This window comes from Phyllostomus discolor, chromosome 8, assembly GCF_004126475.2.
Source record: "Phyllostomus discolor isolate MPI-MPIP mPhyDis1 chromosome 8, mPhyDis1.pri.v3, whole genome shotgun sequence".
Lineage (NCBI taxonomy): Eukaryota > Metazoa > Chordata > Mammalia > Chiroptera > Phyllostomidae > Phyllostomus > Phyllostomus discolor.
Genome location: NC_040910.2, coordinates 29,201,999 through 29,218,281, shown reverse-complemented (window position 1 = coordinate 29,218,281; position 16,283 = coordinate 29,201,999). Strand labels below are relative to the sequence as shown.

The window sequence follows — 16,283 nt, the reverse complement described above, 5'->3', positions numbered from 1 at the left end:
ACTCTCCTTCAATATTGATAAACTATGAGCGTTCATTCTGGTTTGTGCTGAAATCCTTTCTAAGGTCTTGGAATCTAGCAGAAAATTCAATTCAGACTTTTAAAAGCAGCCATCAAGGTTTGCTACAGGTTTGTTCATGAATTCATTGTTACTACTAAAACTGCCACGTGCCAAAGTACACAGTCTCTTCCTTTCTCTCCACAAGGCTACCAGAGCATTACGGAGATCACCTTAAAAATGTACTCTTCTTCCCCCACTGGAGTTTATACAGTGACGAAAGTCTGATCTGGCTTCTTGAAAAGCAAACAACAACAAAACATCCCAAGCACTTCACATAAGCCTGGGTCGCCCAGGGCAACGCTTGCACAAGGGGCACGGAGAAGTCTGGAACAGATTACTGCACAGCTCTCCAGGGGCAGGCTTATCTCTTCCTCAGATGCTATCAGTTCCCAGGCGGAGATAAAGACAAAAGTCAACTGCTGTCCCCAGTCGGAATTTGAACCTGTTCAAGAATGTTGCAATAGGCAGAGCTCGATTATGTGGAGATGTGAGTGGCTCTCATGCTGAGGACTGAGTCAGTGTATTCTGCTGAAGGCTGAGTCAGTGTATTCTGCTTTGAGGGAAAATTCCAATACCCTGCACAAAGAGCTAAAAACTAACCTCCCTCTCTCCATGGAGCATGATTAGTATTCTCATTATGTTGCATCTTAGGGGAGAGTCCACTTGTGTCTGCAGTGAACTTAGCATTAATCACACTACAAAACAGTGTGGAGAATGAAAGTCTTTAATTTTTTTCTTTCCTGAAGTCAGAGTTCCAAGTAGCTATTGACATTGATAAAGTCCAAAAATAAAATACATCTATTCATAAAGTTGAACCTTCTCAACTTTATGGTCCTATTTGGGAAAAGACTATGATTTAGAACAATTATTCAGTGTGAGTGAATCTAAACCTTCCCTTTCAACTAGGTACGGCATAGAATGAGAGCATATTCTACACGGAAGGCCGGAATCCTACCAGTTCTTAAATCTCAGAACTGAGAATGGTTTTGAGAGTGGTTCTGACTTTTTGCTCTCAGTATTGTCTCCTTTCATATACTGAGTGACTGTGTTTACATTTTCTTCAAATTATTTTATGGTCAGTGATGGTGTGAGAAGCCTTCCTTTAAGAAAAAAGAAAAAGAAAATAATTCCAAGTAGAATTGTGCCCAAATGGCATGGCCTACTTGTTGGGTTGAAAGGCAGCGAATAATGAATGGTTCTTGCTCAACAATTCTGGTTTCAGTCCCAGACCACAAAGATTAGTACGTTCTATCTCTAAATTACAGAAATCTACAGGGTAATTACCAGTCTTAGAACCCATCAAGGATAAGCCCTAAGACAAAACAGTGATGGGCTCACCTTGGCAGGAGTGGTCCTAGACAGAAAGCATGAAACCTCCTTTCAGCTTGATTCACTTTTAGTTCAGGGGAGGGGGTGACGGGCCTCCCCTTTGCTTTTTCTCTGTCACCATGGGAGGGGCTGGATTCCAGTCCCTTAGCCCCTCTGGGCTATTTCCTCACAAGCAAAATGAGTAGATGAGGTTAAATTCTAGCTCTAAATCTCTGAATAGCTCTGTTATCTGGAGCGAAAACCGTCCTGAATAACACTGATTGGGCAACAGAGGGTCAGAGGACGGCGGTTAGCACTGCTGCTAATTAGCTGTCCCTAATACTCCAGGGACTTAGTTTCATACTAATCTCTCTTTTTTTTTCCCCTAAAAGGAATACGTATTCATTGTGGGGAAACTCAAGTATGAGACAGTCAAAGTGCTAAGATAATAAAGTGAAAACTCTGCCCCATATTAACCACCCGTCTTCATATAATCCCCACTGCCCAGGAAAACCACGTTAAAGGTTTAGTGGTGAGCTACCTTTCTAGAACCTTTACCGTGCACATACAAATACATATAACACACGTATGTTTACAGTCCAGGTTTCTGTTCACAGAAGTTCAATCCGGCACATGCATTTCCCCTGTGTTTGTTTTCAGTCCCCCCAGTACATGTCTGGTCAGCCTTGTATGTTGGTTCAGCTCTACTCCGTGCTTTTCCAAGGCCTTGGGGACTCCACGGGACAGTGCGCCACTCTTTCTGAACGGCGGGCCTGCTCTCTGTAAGTGCTCATCAGGACCATGGCGATGTAGAGCCTTTGCACAACCTGTTTTGAGTTTTCTGTGGGAAAATCGCTAGAGATGGGTGGGTCAAAGGGTATGTGAGCCCAGCTGCCCTCAGAAAAGATCTTAGGACTATCTGAAAGAGCAGGGAAGAACAGATGGTCTACTTCCAAACTTTTTCCAACTGAACTTTCAGTTCCATTTGATTAAGAATCTTTTAAAAGCAGAGTGGAAGATGGGGTCACCGCTAAAATCCAGTACCCTTTTCGCTGGCCCAGTACTTTCAAGCTTTCGCTTCATTAACAAGAGTTGAAACTATGTTTTGCTTTGGTCTCCATTGTCAAATTAACATTTTTTTCTTGGTAATGTTGCTAGCCATCAAGGACAGTATAGATGACCCTTGAGTAACATGAGCTTGAACCCTGTGGGTCCACTTACATGAGGATTTTAATAAATATAGTAAAGGTATTTTCCTTTTGCTATTCTTAATAACATTTCTTTCTCTAGCTTACTTTATTGTAAGAATACAGTATACATAATACATATAATGTACAAAACATGTGTTAATTGGCTGTTTATGTTATTGTTAAGGCTTCCAGTCAATAGTAGGTTAAGAGTAGTTAAGTTTTCAGGGACTCAAAAGTTAACATCTGGATTTGTGACTGTGCAGGGGGGTCGGCACCCCTAACTCCCACATTGTGCAAGAGTCAACCACGCTGCTTATTTCTAGAAGTAGGTAAGAAACGGATGCCCTGGCATTGGCATAGCATTACTTTCAACTCTCACTATTTAAGGGACAACAAGTTCCTGGACAGCAGCGGTTCTCAAAAGTTTGATCGGACCTAATATTATCCAGAGAACTTGAAAGAACACAGACTGCTGTGTCCCCCGTCAGAGTTTCTGATTCCGCCAATAAGGGACGGGCCCAAGCATTTTAATTTCTAACAAAATCTCAGGTGAGGCTGACACTGCGGATGTGAGGACCATGCTTTTTTAGAAGCACTATTTTTCAGAATGCTCTTTAAGTATCGGGCATAACCTTGCAGTTCAAGGACCACTGTCTGACTCTGGTTAGACTGTAATTTATATGAGTTTGAATGATCATCAGTCACCTTAATTACTATAACACATCTTCTTTTTGTTATGCTTTACCAACATGACATACAGGCACTCTTAACAAGCCACCTATAAGCAGCAGGCTGCAAAATTCCACAGGGATCGTTCCCTGTGACCTCATATGTACCACACCTACTCACTCGCACATAACTGGTGCTTACAATTCATATAAGACGGTTGCAAAATAATTCCACCTCTTACTCATCCTACAAAGGAAACTCTGTTGATCAGATGGTACTGGTATGATGTCTTTTGTGTTACTTAAGGCCTAAATACATGATAATCATCAGGTTCCTGCAGCTGCTTAAATCACACATATCAAACAGACAAGTTTAGCTCTCAGTTACCCAAGTGATAAAAGCAAACATGAAAATGAATGACACACAAACTTGAACCTTCACTTTGACTATATGTGATGGACATACAGTGCCCTCCCAACATATTTTCTACTCTAGATCCTATGTTTGAGAATGAAAATAGGAGAGTGTGCAGTGGATGTAAATTAAATAAATGTACAAGATAATATTTACATGTGCATGACAGGACAGTGAATTTTGTTGGCAAGAAGGAAGACAGTAGGTTATAGAACTTTTGTTTCCAGAAGAGACAGCCAAATCTGTCAGGATGCATTGTCTAACTAGAGACATTTCCACCAATCAGTTGTGATATTCCTCGTTCATGGTGTGTTTTCGGAGTTGAAGTCACAGGATTAGTAGTTGAATTCATTTATAGGAGATAATTTAGTAGTGAAATGACCAAAAGTGATCACTAAGAGAGGAAAAGAAGGAGGAGCAAAAACAATGATTCTGGAACAACCGTTTGCTCTCAAATTACAGGAAGAGAAAGCCCCGTTCATTCAGACCACACTAATTCGTGATACCTCTGAGAGTTTTTCACTAACAGTTAAGAAGGGAGCTTGTTAAATAAGTCAGTGGTATGAAGATCAGCAGGACTGCTTAATACGGGCTACTCTCAAGTCCTTTGGGAGCATACATTAATGTTTAAAACTGTGGCTGTACTTCCCACCAACGCTCTCTTAGTGTTGACTATTCGAGTTCTTCATATGAGTAAAACTTTGTTTTTTAAAGAAATATTATGAGTTTGGAGCCTTTTAAACTCATAATAACCTGTCTGATGGGTAATCAAAATTGGATGATGTTATGACAAAGAACAAAGTTGTTAACTGAAGTGGTAAATAGGCCCTAAGATGCCTTTAAAAAAGCATCTAGAAAGATTTCTCACTACAGACATTGAACCTATGGATAAGGCACGGGCATACAGATCAATCACACAGAGATTGTGTTGAAAAAGAAGAGAAATCAAAAGACTTCTTATAAGGATAGATACAAAACAGTCTGATCAATTTATGAATGTATCTCTTCACAGAAAAAGCTAATTGCTTGTTTTCTATGGCTCTGAGGGTGTGGCAGGCAAGGCTTTTCACCGTCTGGTCACGCCCTCCTCACCTCCCTCTTCAGCTCCCTCTTCAGCACGCCCTCCTCACTCCTTGTATGCAGGCTCCTCCCTAGTCAGGTGAGCTGCCCATCATCCTCTGGACACACAGTCACTCCACTGTTGGGCCTTTGGGCATGCAGGCGAACTGCCTTCTCCACCCAGCTTCTAAACTTCACTGCTGTCAGAACTTGGGTCTCTCCTGAAGCTTCCTCTACACACACACCCACACACACACACACACACACACACACCCGCCCCAGCAGATTTGAGGACTTTGTGTCTGCTTCGGCTGCAGGCCTGATCAGTCCATTGTGCTGCGGGGGCTCTCCCCTACCCCAGCCCACAGAGGACGAGGTCAACCTCATTCAGGGAAACACTAAGCATGGAACACACTGCCTAAGCTTTCAGAGTAAATGAATGATACTGGCTTTGTTTGCTAGCTTTTCAAATCGTATGGAAAGATTTGCAAATATGTCATACTCCAACAGTAACTTTTTAATATTTGGAATTCATCCTCTGTTTATGAGGAAGTTGGCAGGGAAGATATGCTGTGGGATATCATAGTTCAATTTCCTGTTGCACAACTTTTTTTCACCTCATATAGCCTAATAAATCTTAGATAAATTAGATTTCCATGGATTAAAGAATACCACAGAAATGACAGAGCCTTGAACATTGAGGGCGTAGGTTTTGAAGGGAGACAGGAACTTAGAAGAGCTCAGAGTGAGCTCCGTGGCTCCCAGCCTCTTGGAGAAATGCTTGAACTTCTCAGGCTCATGTTTTCCTTCTGTAAAATGGACATGCATGTAAGTCTTTATAAGGTAAACAATGACCTCATGGGACTGTTGGAACAATGAACATAGAATGTATATAAAAACACTCAAGGTTAACAGCACTGAATAAGTGAATAAAGCCATCCATTTGGACTTGGGTATAAAGAAAGTTCAATTAAGAGCCAACTTTATTTCCAGATAGAGGTAATCATGATTTAATTTTTAAAGGTGATCTAGTAATTGCTAGAGGAACTGTGGCCTCAAACCAAACCAAACCAAACCAAAACAGAGCTCTTTGTCAAAACCCTTTGATTGTACAGTCAAGTACATTGCTTTCCTTGTGGATAATAATCCACAATAAATGCCACTTATGAGCCCCGTTTTCAAAGGGCAGGGGAAGCACACCTACGTTGCCCTTCTCTAATCTGCTAAAATGCAAGCATTGCTGATTTCTTCTTTACTTTATTGGAAGCTCTTATTAAGAAAAAAAAGTAAAGCTGTAATTATTCTTGAGGCAATATGAGAGGTACCTATATTTTGGCAAGGTGTGGTAAATTTGGCAGGTACGGTAAGTCCAATTTCCGTAACATTGCTTCCAGCCCAGGAAATGTCTCAGGTGGCTTGGAATGGGTGAGCTGCTGCCAGTTTTTCGGGTATGGGCTTGCTGCCCTTGGATGACATCATTTGACTGAATTCTTTATTCTGCCTACCCCACAGAAGCCTCTGAATTCAATTAGTCTCCATTTTTCTGAAATATCTCATGTGATTCCAAAAGCCTAATATGGAAGGCCTCAAATTCATGTGACGAACCTCTTTGGCTATAAAAATTGCAAAAGCATTTACTAAGGTACACTTCAAAACCACTATACAATGGGAAGACTTTCTGATTATAGCATAATTATTACCTGCAATAATGGGCTATAACTATGACCACAGCATTATGTCAACAGAACTCTTGCAGCACATAAATACTATATTAAATATGTTTATCCCGAGGTCTAAGAGCTGAGATCATTGAAAGTCAAATGTAAACTGAGAATGTTCTTTTCAAATTATGTAAACTTTTCTCTAACTTGAGCTAAACAGAGAAGCTCAACTCCTGACCAGGTGGAACCCGTGACTTTTTGCAAGCTAAACTTTTTCCTGTTACCCTAGCTTAGGCATTACACTACTTCATTAATTAATCCCATGTTTCCCAAATTACAGTGTGTCCAAAAGGTATTATCTTCTGAATTATAAGTTAGCGTAAAGAATACCAAGAGGTTTGCAGGGAAGTCTTTTAGTTATGTGCCACGGCCCACTAATGGCAACTTTCTGCCTTTAGAGCTCCTTCTGGCAAAGCCATGGCAGTCCTGCTTAGAAGCGAGAGCTGGGTTCCCTGGCACACACACGTGTAACTACACGTTTGTTTAACCACCTCTATCATTTTGGGGAGTAACTGGCCCTTGGGACTTTTGTGAAGCCTTATTTCTAATATAGTTTTACCAATTATGCACAGACTTATAATTTGGAACTTCAACTAGATGTCTGAGATGCATCTTTCTACTTGTATAGGACTAGGGAATCAGACCCCATAAGGTCCTCAACTTCTTAACTGTTTCAACCAAACATTCCAAGAGAGAGTACAAGGAAGATGCAGAGGAAAGAAGTAGATGTAATTAGATGGGAATGCCATGCCTTCCGACATGGCATGGGGATGGTAAAGCTGAGAAGGTTATTGAAGCTCATTTCGTCTAGTCTCTATTTTGTGAGAAGCCAACAGAGACCCAGGGGCAATATGGGATGTCTGGAAGAAGACAGCTGTCTGCGGAGAGCCTGGGCTATCCCTAGCAGCCACTCAGAAGACAGACTTGGGGTGATAGCCATTTCTTCAGCTGGTTGAGGAAATAAAAGAAGGCAGCAGAAAGCATGCCCAAAAATCACTGATGCATTTCTAAACTCAAGATACCCACACCATTAGCTCAAGATACCTGCACCAACATGCAGATTTCTGGGTTGCCAAAGAAAACACCAGGTGTGTGTTACCCTTGCCAGAAGATGACCCATAGGTTCCGTCAGGCCCTGTGGTTTCCTGGCACTTTGACTTTTAATCCAACTGCTAAGAGCTGAGATGCCATCAGTCTTTTCCCAATTCATCATTTTAGTTGAATGCCTATTGCCAATAAAATAGATTTTTAAAAAATGGAGGTTGTAGAAGGGTTACTTATAGTTGAAACCAGACCTAAAGCAGAGCGATGAAAGGATGGGCTGCTTATGTCGAAGTCAGAAAAGAATCCAAAAGCCCTTGTATTTCAAAAGAACCAAACCCAAGATTCAGAGCAGAGCCCACGGCACAACCAGATTTTGTTGTAAGGTACTCAGCCTTTGTCAGGTCTTTCTAATTATTCAAATGACTGAATATTAAAAATGTGGCTGGATTACTCTGTGAATGCTACATAATTATTTTGTTTATTTAAATCAATAATTGTTTTACTACATAGGCAATGAGATCATGCACTATCAATGTGATTTTTGAAATATATCCTAATTATAGATGTAAGAACACTATAGTAAAATCAAACAACTATAAAACCACAATAACATTGAGCAAACATTTAAGAGTCCAATTTGATTATCCTTCTCTTTCATTTTCAGATTTGTATTTGGCTTAATAAATAGATGAAATCAAAATGACGGGGTTAGGAAGGAGATAAACACACAGCAAGACTGAGCTCCAAGCAGCGTTGTAGAAGCCGCACTGGGCCTGCCTGGGAGCTACTGACACTGCAGGTACGTACACAGGGATGGAGCAGACACAGAGCAGCCGGAGGCCCTGCACCACCGTGCGGCCACTGAGCTGCTCGCCCAGGGCAGGTGGCCAAGCTGCAGAGAGGGCCACTGTGTAGTTAGTTCCCTGCGTCACCCGACCACATTCTTCCGTGGGAATTACTTCCTCAAGTAAACTGGTCTTTGGGATTTTAAACATTTAGCACTCACCCTTAAAAACTCTCCTTCTCAACTTGTGACCAGTGTTCTCAACTTGACAGCCAGATTTGCCATCTGTGCGTAAGCTTTCGGAAATTCTGCAGGTGCCGCTGGCGCACATGTGCAAGTGGTAATAGTGCCCTGCATCTCAGAGAGGATGCTACTGTGCTGAACAGAAAAGCACAGTTGGAGTCAGGAGATCCAGGTCCTCTGACAAGCGCCCCTTTGGAAAGTCACAGCCACTCTCCACTGGGTTTTCAAAATCTGTGTAGCAGAGGTAAGGACACCTGCCTTGCCCATCTCCCCTACTAGGATGTATTTAAATGAGTAAGACTCGGCCTTCTAAACAGCACTGGATTTCACATGTCTCAACTTTGATATGCTTGCGATGGGCCTAGATTTAGACTTTCCTAAATCTCTAAATATACAATAATTCCAGGTAACTTTTCAGATTCTGTCATTTATTTGTAGCCTGAATTTGACCTCTATGGGGAAAAAAGTCTGGTAGCTTCACACACCTGGTGGCCTCACTGAGCATCTCTCTCACTCTGTTGAACAGTTCTGGGAAAGGCAGAAGACAAACTGATATTAAATGGAATAATTTTGTATTTTTGCAAACTGACATCTCCTGCTGACTGTGTGTGAAGAAGGGCCAAGGAATGCTTGGGTTTGGACAAAGGCCGTCCCATCCCTGGATGATTCTTCTACCTTTGGGAGAGATTTGTACATTCTTGTGTACTACTCTCTCCCTTACAAATAAAGGCTTTGGAGAGGAGAGATCCAACTCCTTATCTACTGTCCCTGGGTCTCTCGCAGACACTTGCCTGGACAGATTTATAGTTGCTAGTGTGGACAGCATGTGCTCAAACATTCAGTTACATAACGCAACGGTGTGATGTGCAAGGAAAGTACGGAGTACATTTGGATACGTTTTATCTCTTAATAAGTGCCTAAAATAGATCTTTTTTAAAAAGCCACATGTCACTTTTCATATAAATATAGCCATTTATAGTTATAAAGACACATAAAAAATGAGTCTCTACCAAGGAAAACCACACATTTTTCCAGCTCCAGCTCTGAATGAGTTCATTTGTGGTTTCCTGGGGTATGCTTCCCTTCAGTACTCTGCCATTGGGCAGGGTTTGCAAGTCTACAGCTCAGTCAAATGAGGGGAACTTCAGGCCACCTTCAGATACTGAGCATTACATTCTCTCACTTCCTGCTCCCTGTGGGGGCAAAGTCCTCTTCGCCCAAGGCTTTAATGACCGCAGGTGTTGATAATTCCCAAATCACTGATCTCCCCCCAGAATGTCAGACTTAGATTCCTAAAGGCCTCCGGGACACCTTCGCTTGCTCTATTCACAACCGAACTGGTCTTGCCTTCAGGGCTCCTCCAGCTCCTACCCCGAACTCTCTAACTGGCAGCCCTATCTGCCCCCAGCCGGCGAGACCCTGGGGGTAAGGCCTGACGCATCCCCCTCCCTCACCCTTCACACACCTTCGGTGCCAAGTGTGGTCAATTCTATCTTCTAACCATTGCTGGAATCCAACTTCATTTACTTCCTTTGACACTTAGGTGATACCATTCCTATCTATTCCCTGCATCGTTCTAACTACCCCAGCTGATTTTCCTGTTTCCCAGCTGATGGCCTACAGTGAGTTAACCCACCAGGTGTGACAAAGGAGAAGCAGGAGACATCCTTATTGTGCCACAAAGGCGTGATCTGATAGGGGTGAGGTTCAATATAGGGTGCCATCGGAGATAAATGTATAAGAACATATAATTGAGAGTTGTTTCATAGTTTAAAGTTCACTCTTAATATCAGAGAGATGAGATTAACTCAATAGAAAAAAACTTGTATTCAAATGCTGTTTTAGGGACTCCAAGTGTCAGAGCATTTCAGAGTAGGGAGGGATTAATGTGATGATTAGTCTAGAAAGTGTTATATGACATTTCTGGATGAATGTGTATGAAGTTGATTTTAGTAGTCACTCAACAAACACTGATCATACATCTACTAAGTCAGGGGTGTCAAACTCATTTTCATGGGGGGCCACATCAGCCTCGAGGTTGCCTTCAAAGAGCTGAATGTAGAGCTCCTTGCGTCTAGCTAAGGAGCAGTTACATTTATACAGTCCTAAAATTACATTCGGCCCTTTGAAGGCAACTGTGAGGCTAATGTGGCCCTGGGTGAAAATGAGTTAGACTAAAGCTTTGTACTAAATGAAGGGCTGTGCTCCATATAAGTGACAAATAAAGAAAGACAGTCCCTTTTCTCAAGAAGTGAACGAGATCAGAATTCTGAGGGCCAGTACCCTGCACACATGGCAGCGGAATGCAGCCTTAGGCAGACCCGGAGTGCACACACCACCAGCTGCATCGGGCCTCTCCTCCCCCATGGGGACGGTTCACACCTCTCTCCTCACACTTCCCTCAAACACTCTCTCTCAGCTGATGACCACCCTTCTGAGTTCACTGAGAAAGTGGAGGCAAGCAGTAGAGAACTTCCAGGAGCTCCCACTGCCCCTTCCACCCACTCCCAGACACCACCGCCTTTCCAGGATTTCAGAGGAAAGGCCTCTGTGCTCTTGGCAAAGTCCAGGCACCAGCCATCTCTGGGATGTCCCTGTCTTTCCTGACCTCCGGATAGACAGGACCAAGCCCTTTATCTGTGGTCCCTAGATAGCTCCCCAGTCCCTTGCAGGAGTGTTGACGGCGACTAATGAAGACGCCACATATGCAAGTACTTAGTTTTTCAAAAAAGAATGGCTTGCCACGAGAAACAATAGTGAAGTACTTGGAGACTCATAGCCACACTTCATCCTGAGTTTCTACCTCACTGAATTGCCGCCCTCACCTCTAACCTGGCATTCCTAATCCCCCTCCCCAGCTTTATTTTCCCCCATAGCACAGAATTCCATCTGAAGCCCCTGAGGTTTAGATCACTTTGTTTACAGTCTGTTTCCTACCACTGGAATATAGACTCCATGAGGCCAGGATTTTCGCATACTTGTTCATTTAGGTCACTACTTCATTCCTGGAGTCTCAGCCAGTATCCAGGGCACCGGACTTGCTCAACAACACTGACTGTGTTAGTGAGGCCCCGGCCTGGCCGCTTCAGGTCTGTGTGGCTCTGGGCAAATTACTGACCCTCTCGGAATCTCACTTTCTTCCTTTTTAAGACGGAGGGGGGGTGGTGAGGGGGGCATTGACAGCACTTACTACGTGGGATTGTGGGGAGGGGTAACTGACAAAGTGTGCTAAACACTTCAGTACACTTTCCAATATAATGTAAGTGTTTAACAAGTGGTATTTATCATGTGGTTATTCAGAAGATAGTAATTACGCATTAGTATCCAAGTTCACCTCAAGTCTATCCAACTCCCAAATAGGTACTTGTTTGGGAATTTCATGGACTGCCATCAAAAGGAAAAATAAAAGCTTGTAAATTTGCTTTCCTTCTATGATTAAAGATACCATCTAAAACCTAACCCTGACTTTGAAAATGAGTGAACATATAACTAAATAGTGCTAAAGTGTAGGTCTAGGTTCTGTAGCAAAAACTATGCTTAGTAAGGAAATAATGTCAAGTAACTGGCAGCTCACATTGACTAGCCATCTAAAAGCTGGCTGGCAACTGGGCCAAACTTCTGTCCCATTTCCCGAGGCCTTTTCCCTCTCTTTTCTTTCCCCTGGGTTGCTATGAAGCCAGCTACAGCTGGGGTCCCCTCCCCACAGCTCTGCAGTGCCCAGGGTGGGGTCTCTGTTAGCTTAAGGGCAGTGTGAAAGGAAATGTATCTCTGTGTACCTTTATTTTCCCTTCAGGGTTTCAATGGAAAAAGAGAAGGTGGGGCCCTTTTTGCCATTGTTGCTGGGATTAAAAACCATTAATAAAAAAATCAAGTTAGAGCTGTGAGTGCATTTTCCCACACACACACACAAAAAACATTATGTATATAGTGGCTCAATTCTAAGGTACTATTAATACAACAGAATATTTCGGCTACAATTTCTGGGCTGTGCTGGGAACCTAACCATGAAGTGTGCCAGAGTTTCAATGAGAAAGTGTGTTCAGAGTTCCCAGCCACCAATTTACAAATCCACATCCAGAATCCACCCCCTCTGAAAGCTGAGGGCTGCTACTTCTCAGCAAGTTGGACAATTTCTCAAAGGCATCACTAACATCTTGCAAAGTGGGGTCAAGCTTCAGATTCTCATGGATGGCGGTCCAGTGGTGCTTCATTTCTCTGTGAATGGGGTTCCTGGTCCCAGTTCTGTGACACCAGAAACATAGTGGGGGTACCTCAGAGCACGTTGTGAGAACGCAAGGCAGTAAAAGACCTTGGCGCACCCAGGCAGAGCCTGGTAGGTGACAGCGACTCCACAAAGGTTAGTTCTTCTCTGCCCTCCTATTGGTTAAACTTCAACATCTATTATTACTTGTTTTTTGATTTTGTATCTCTTCCTATGAATCTATTTTTAACACTTCTATATGGAAAAAAAAACATTGCAAAGTTTTGCCCATAGAAACCTGAAAACAGTCATTTGCTCATTTCTTCTGGCTGACACACCTTTGCAAATGGCAGCTTCTCTCTCAGGAGGAAACCTTTTCCATCAAATAAGCCTTTCTGCCTTCCACAAGTCCGTGCCAAACTGGAAATCACCCTCAGCTTACCGTAGTGCCGGGGCTTTGAAGGCTGGGCCGACACGCGTCCAGTGGGAGAGTCAGAACTGACGTTAACTGTCCACCCCATGTCTTCAGTGTATTTATTTCTTTGCAGGCATTAACACAGTTAAGAGAGGCTCACGTATGAGGAACAGCTTGTGTTAGAAATCACAGTTAACCCTATGGCACACAGCCAATAAGACGGCTAACATTTACTGCTCAGGAAGAAATCTGTGCCTCTAATGGTGGGTGGGGCTGGGCAGAAAGCAGCACATACCACTGCTCCCAGAGGGTGGTCCTCCTGCCTCGCCACCTCCATGCCTTTCCTACCAGAATGGGCCACTGCTTCCAACTCACATCTCCATGGCTGAAACCTCTCTCTGCTACCATCTCTAATTCTTTATCCTTTGACAAAATCTGATACAGAGAAGTCCTGAAAAAAAAAATCCCTTGTATTAGTGTAAACTCGAGAGATTTCTGAAGCAAAAAACTTGGGACACAGAATCAGGCAGATCCTAGTGTCTCAGTTTTATCTCTCGATCACCCTGGAGAAAATTCTTACTTTCCCTACACCTTTCTTTAAAATCTGGTAGAGTTCCATTTCTTGCTCTGTATCTCAATATTATTAGAATGAGCTAATAAGTATAGTGGGAAAAATGTCAAAGAAGAGTTTAGGACTCTTATAACATAGCCTTGATTTTTATTTTTTAACATATCCTTATTTCTTAAAGTGTCTATTTAGCATCTACCCCCTCTTCCCATTTACCTGAAGAAGAATTATTTTGTAAGATGTTAAATAAGAGGTAATTTTAGAAGTATAGGGAACTTGGACTACCTGATGATTATCTGGATCTTCTGAAGTAAATGCTGAAAGAGTATAATACATTTTGATATGAAATTGTTTATGTGGAAATTATACACAAAAGGAAAGACAATGTCTAACATGTATTTCTACAGTTCTCAATAATTGTGAAAGTAATCTGGAATGCAGGGGGGTGGAAATCAACAATTGTTTCCACAATTAATAATTGTTTGAACAAATGAATAGCTTCCTCTTAAAATAATGACTTTAGCGCCTCGAGCAGTGTAAACTCCTTGATAATTTCCAGGAAATGCATTATAATTCAGTAATATATAACTGTTTCAAACATAGTAGAATATAAGATTCACCAGGGAAAATAAAGTTTTAAACACCAACCACAGTGCAACATGGTAAGTATCATTTGCTTTTTATTCTATCTTAAAAAGCTTGAGAAGTCAACCAGAAACCAGAGCCCACAGGATACACTGATGCGTACCAGGGCTACTCCAACTAGGACAGCTGTCCAGTGTTTACAAAGGCAACATCTTCACCTGGAACAGACTGAGCATTCAGTTATTGCACCACTTAAACCAGGTGAGCTACTGTGTCATACCAGCTGTCAGAATTCTATGATTCATGGATGTCAACAGTCACGAACAATAAAGCCACATTATTTTCAACCAACTACCTATGCTCTTCATGCAGAGCATCAAGCTTTCACACAGCCAAAGAGATGGTTAGGATGTTGGCACATTTTATTATTCACTATACATGGCTAGTTTCCTACCGAGGGATGTGAGGTGGGCACTGGGCAACCCATTGCCATGCTTCTTGTAAAGACAAAAAAGTAGAATATTAAATAGATCTTATTTATGTACAACAAATGGAGTGAGTAAAAAATAAAGCTTAGGAATTAGTGAAAAATCTATTGATTATGTAGCTCTTGCCTATTCATTATACATTAGTCAAGGATGTACTAACCACTTAACTTCCTCTCTTAGGGTATAACTCTTACAGTCCCTCTAAGGCACAATATAAACAGATTAGGAAGACAAATTTCCTCAAACCTCTTATCACTAAGTCAGTTTGCCAGGTCTTGAGAAAAATAATATTCCACTGTGGTTGAAGTAACCAAACCAAAGTCCCTGGACAATCAGCTGGACAACTTTTCCTTAATGGCAGCTATTGAGGCAGTTTTTACAGAGGCCTTCATCACACAAACCAAAGGCAAAACTTTGCAGTTTCCGGAGCTGGTAAGCACACAGCTCTGCCTGAAGGATCGGGATGGGGTAGGACTGGTGGCAAGGGCAGCTTTTTCGAAAGCTGGTTACCAGGGAACACACTGTTTCCTGCCTCAGAAGCTTGGGCCTCTCCACTTCTGCCTTTCTCATGCTTGTTCTATGTGACTGCGAATCAAAATGTAGATCCAGCTAGGGTAGAACGTCTAAAGACCTCTGGGCTGGGTCTGACGGGTGCAGAGCGGTCCTAGTGATTCACCTACACTGGGCTAGCCCAAGCCGGCTGCAAAAGGAAGACCCGGCTCAGTAAGGTGGGAAGATGCCTGCGCGCGAGGTGACCCACTACCCGCCTCTCCTTCCCCACTTTATTCCCGGCCTGTGCAAAAGTCTCAACCTCACTCCGGGCCAAACTCTCCATTCTGGAGTCCTGGACCACTCACTCACCATTCCGGAAAGATACGCGCCCCCAAATGTTAAAGAAGGCAAACAGGAGAAGTCCCCAGTTTCCAGGTGGGGCCGCTACTTCCAGGGGCCAGACCCTCTCCTCCCGCCACTAAACCCTGCGCTCCAGGTTTGGGAACACAAAGCATCCTAGAGAGGGCCAGCCTGACTATGCACAAAACCCCTTCAGTTGGCTGTAGCCACGTCGTGGCCGGATGGATCTGAGTAGCTGCTAACAAAGCCAGAGCCACGAAAGAGGTAGAGGCGGAGCTCAGGGTCTAGAGGACCAGCAAGCGGGCAAAGCACAACTACTGTGCGGTGGCCACCGCTTACAGGTAAGGGAAGAGTCCCCCCAGCTACGGGCAAATACTCAGAATAACGGGGGGGGGGTCCTCCTTCTAGAGAAAGGAGGATGGGGTTGGAGCAGGGTGAGGGTGCAGCGCCCAGGCTTGGCTAGGGATGGACGGATCCCTCCTTCTCCCACCAGCTGAAAGGGAATGAGATCATCCCCCCTCCCCCAATCTCTGCCAGCCTAGCTTTCTCTGCCCTCCCACGCCAGATCTGACCCCTCCTAGAGAGGGGCCCGATTAAGGGAGGAATGGGCTCAGAAAAGTTAGAGAAGCAGGAGGGATCACTCAAGCCAGCAAAGCATCCCCAGTCCCAGCTCTTTTATGAT

At 43.2% G+C, this 16,283-nt stretch overlaps 1 protein-coding gene across 4 annotated transcripts in view; it reads right to left on the bottom strand.

Annotated features, from left to right (window-relative positions):
• PALLD (palladin, cytoskeletal associated protein) overlaps positions 1 to 16,283 on the bottom strand; it is a 339,611-nt gene that overhangs the window by 64,734 nt on the left and 258,594 nt on the right. The gene's annotated exons all lie outside the window — the stretch shown is intronic.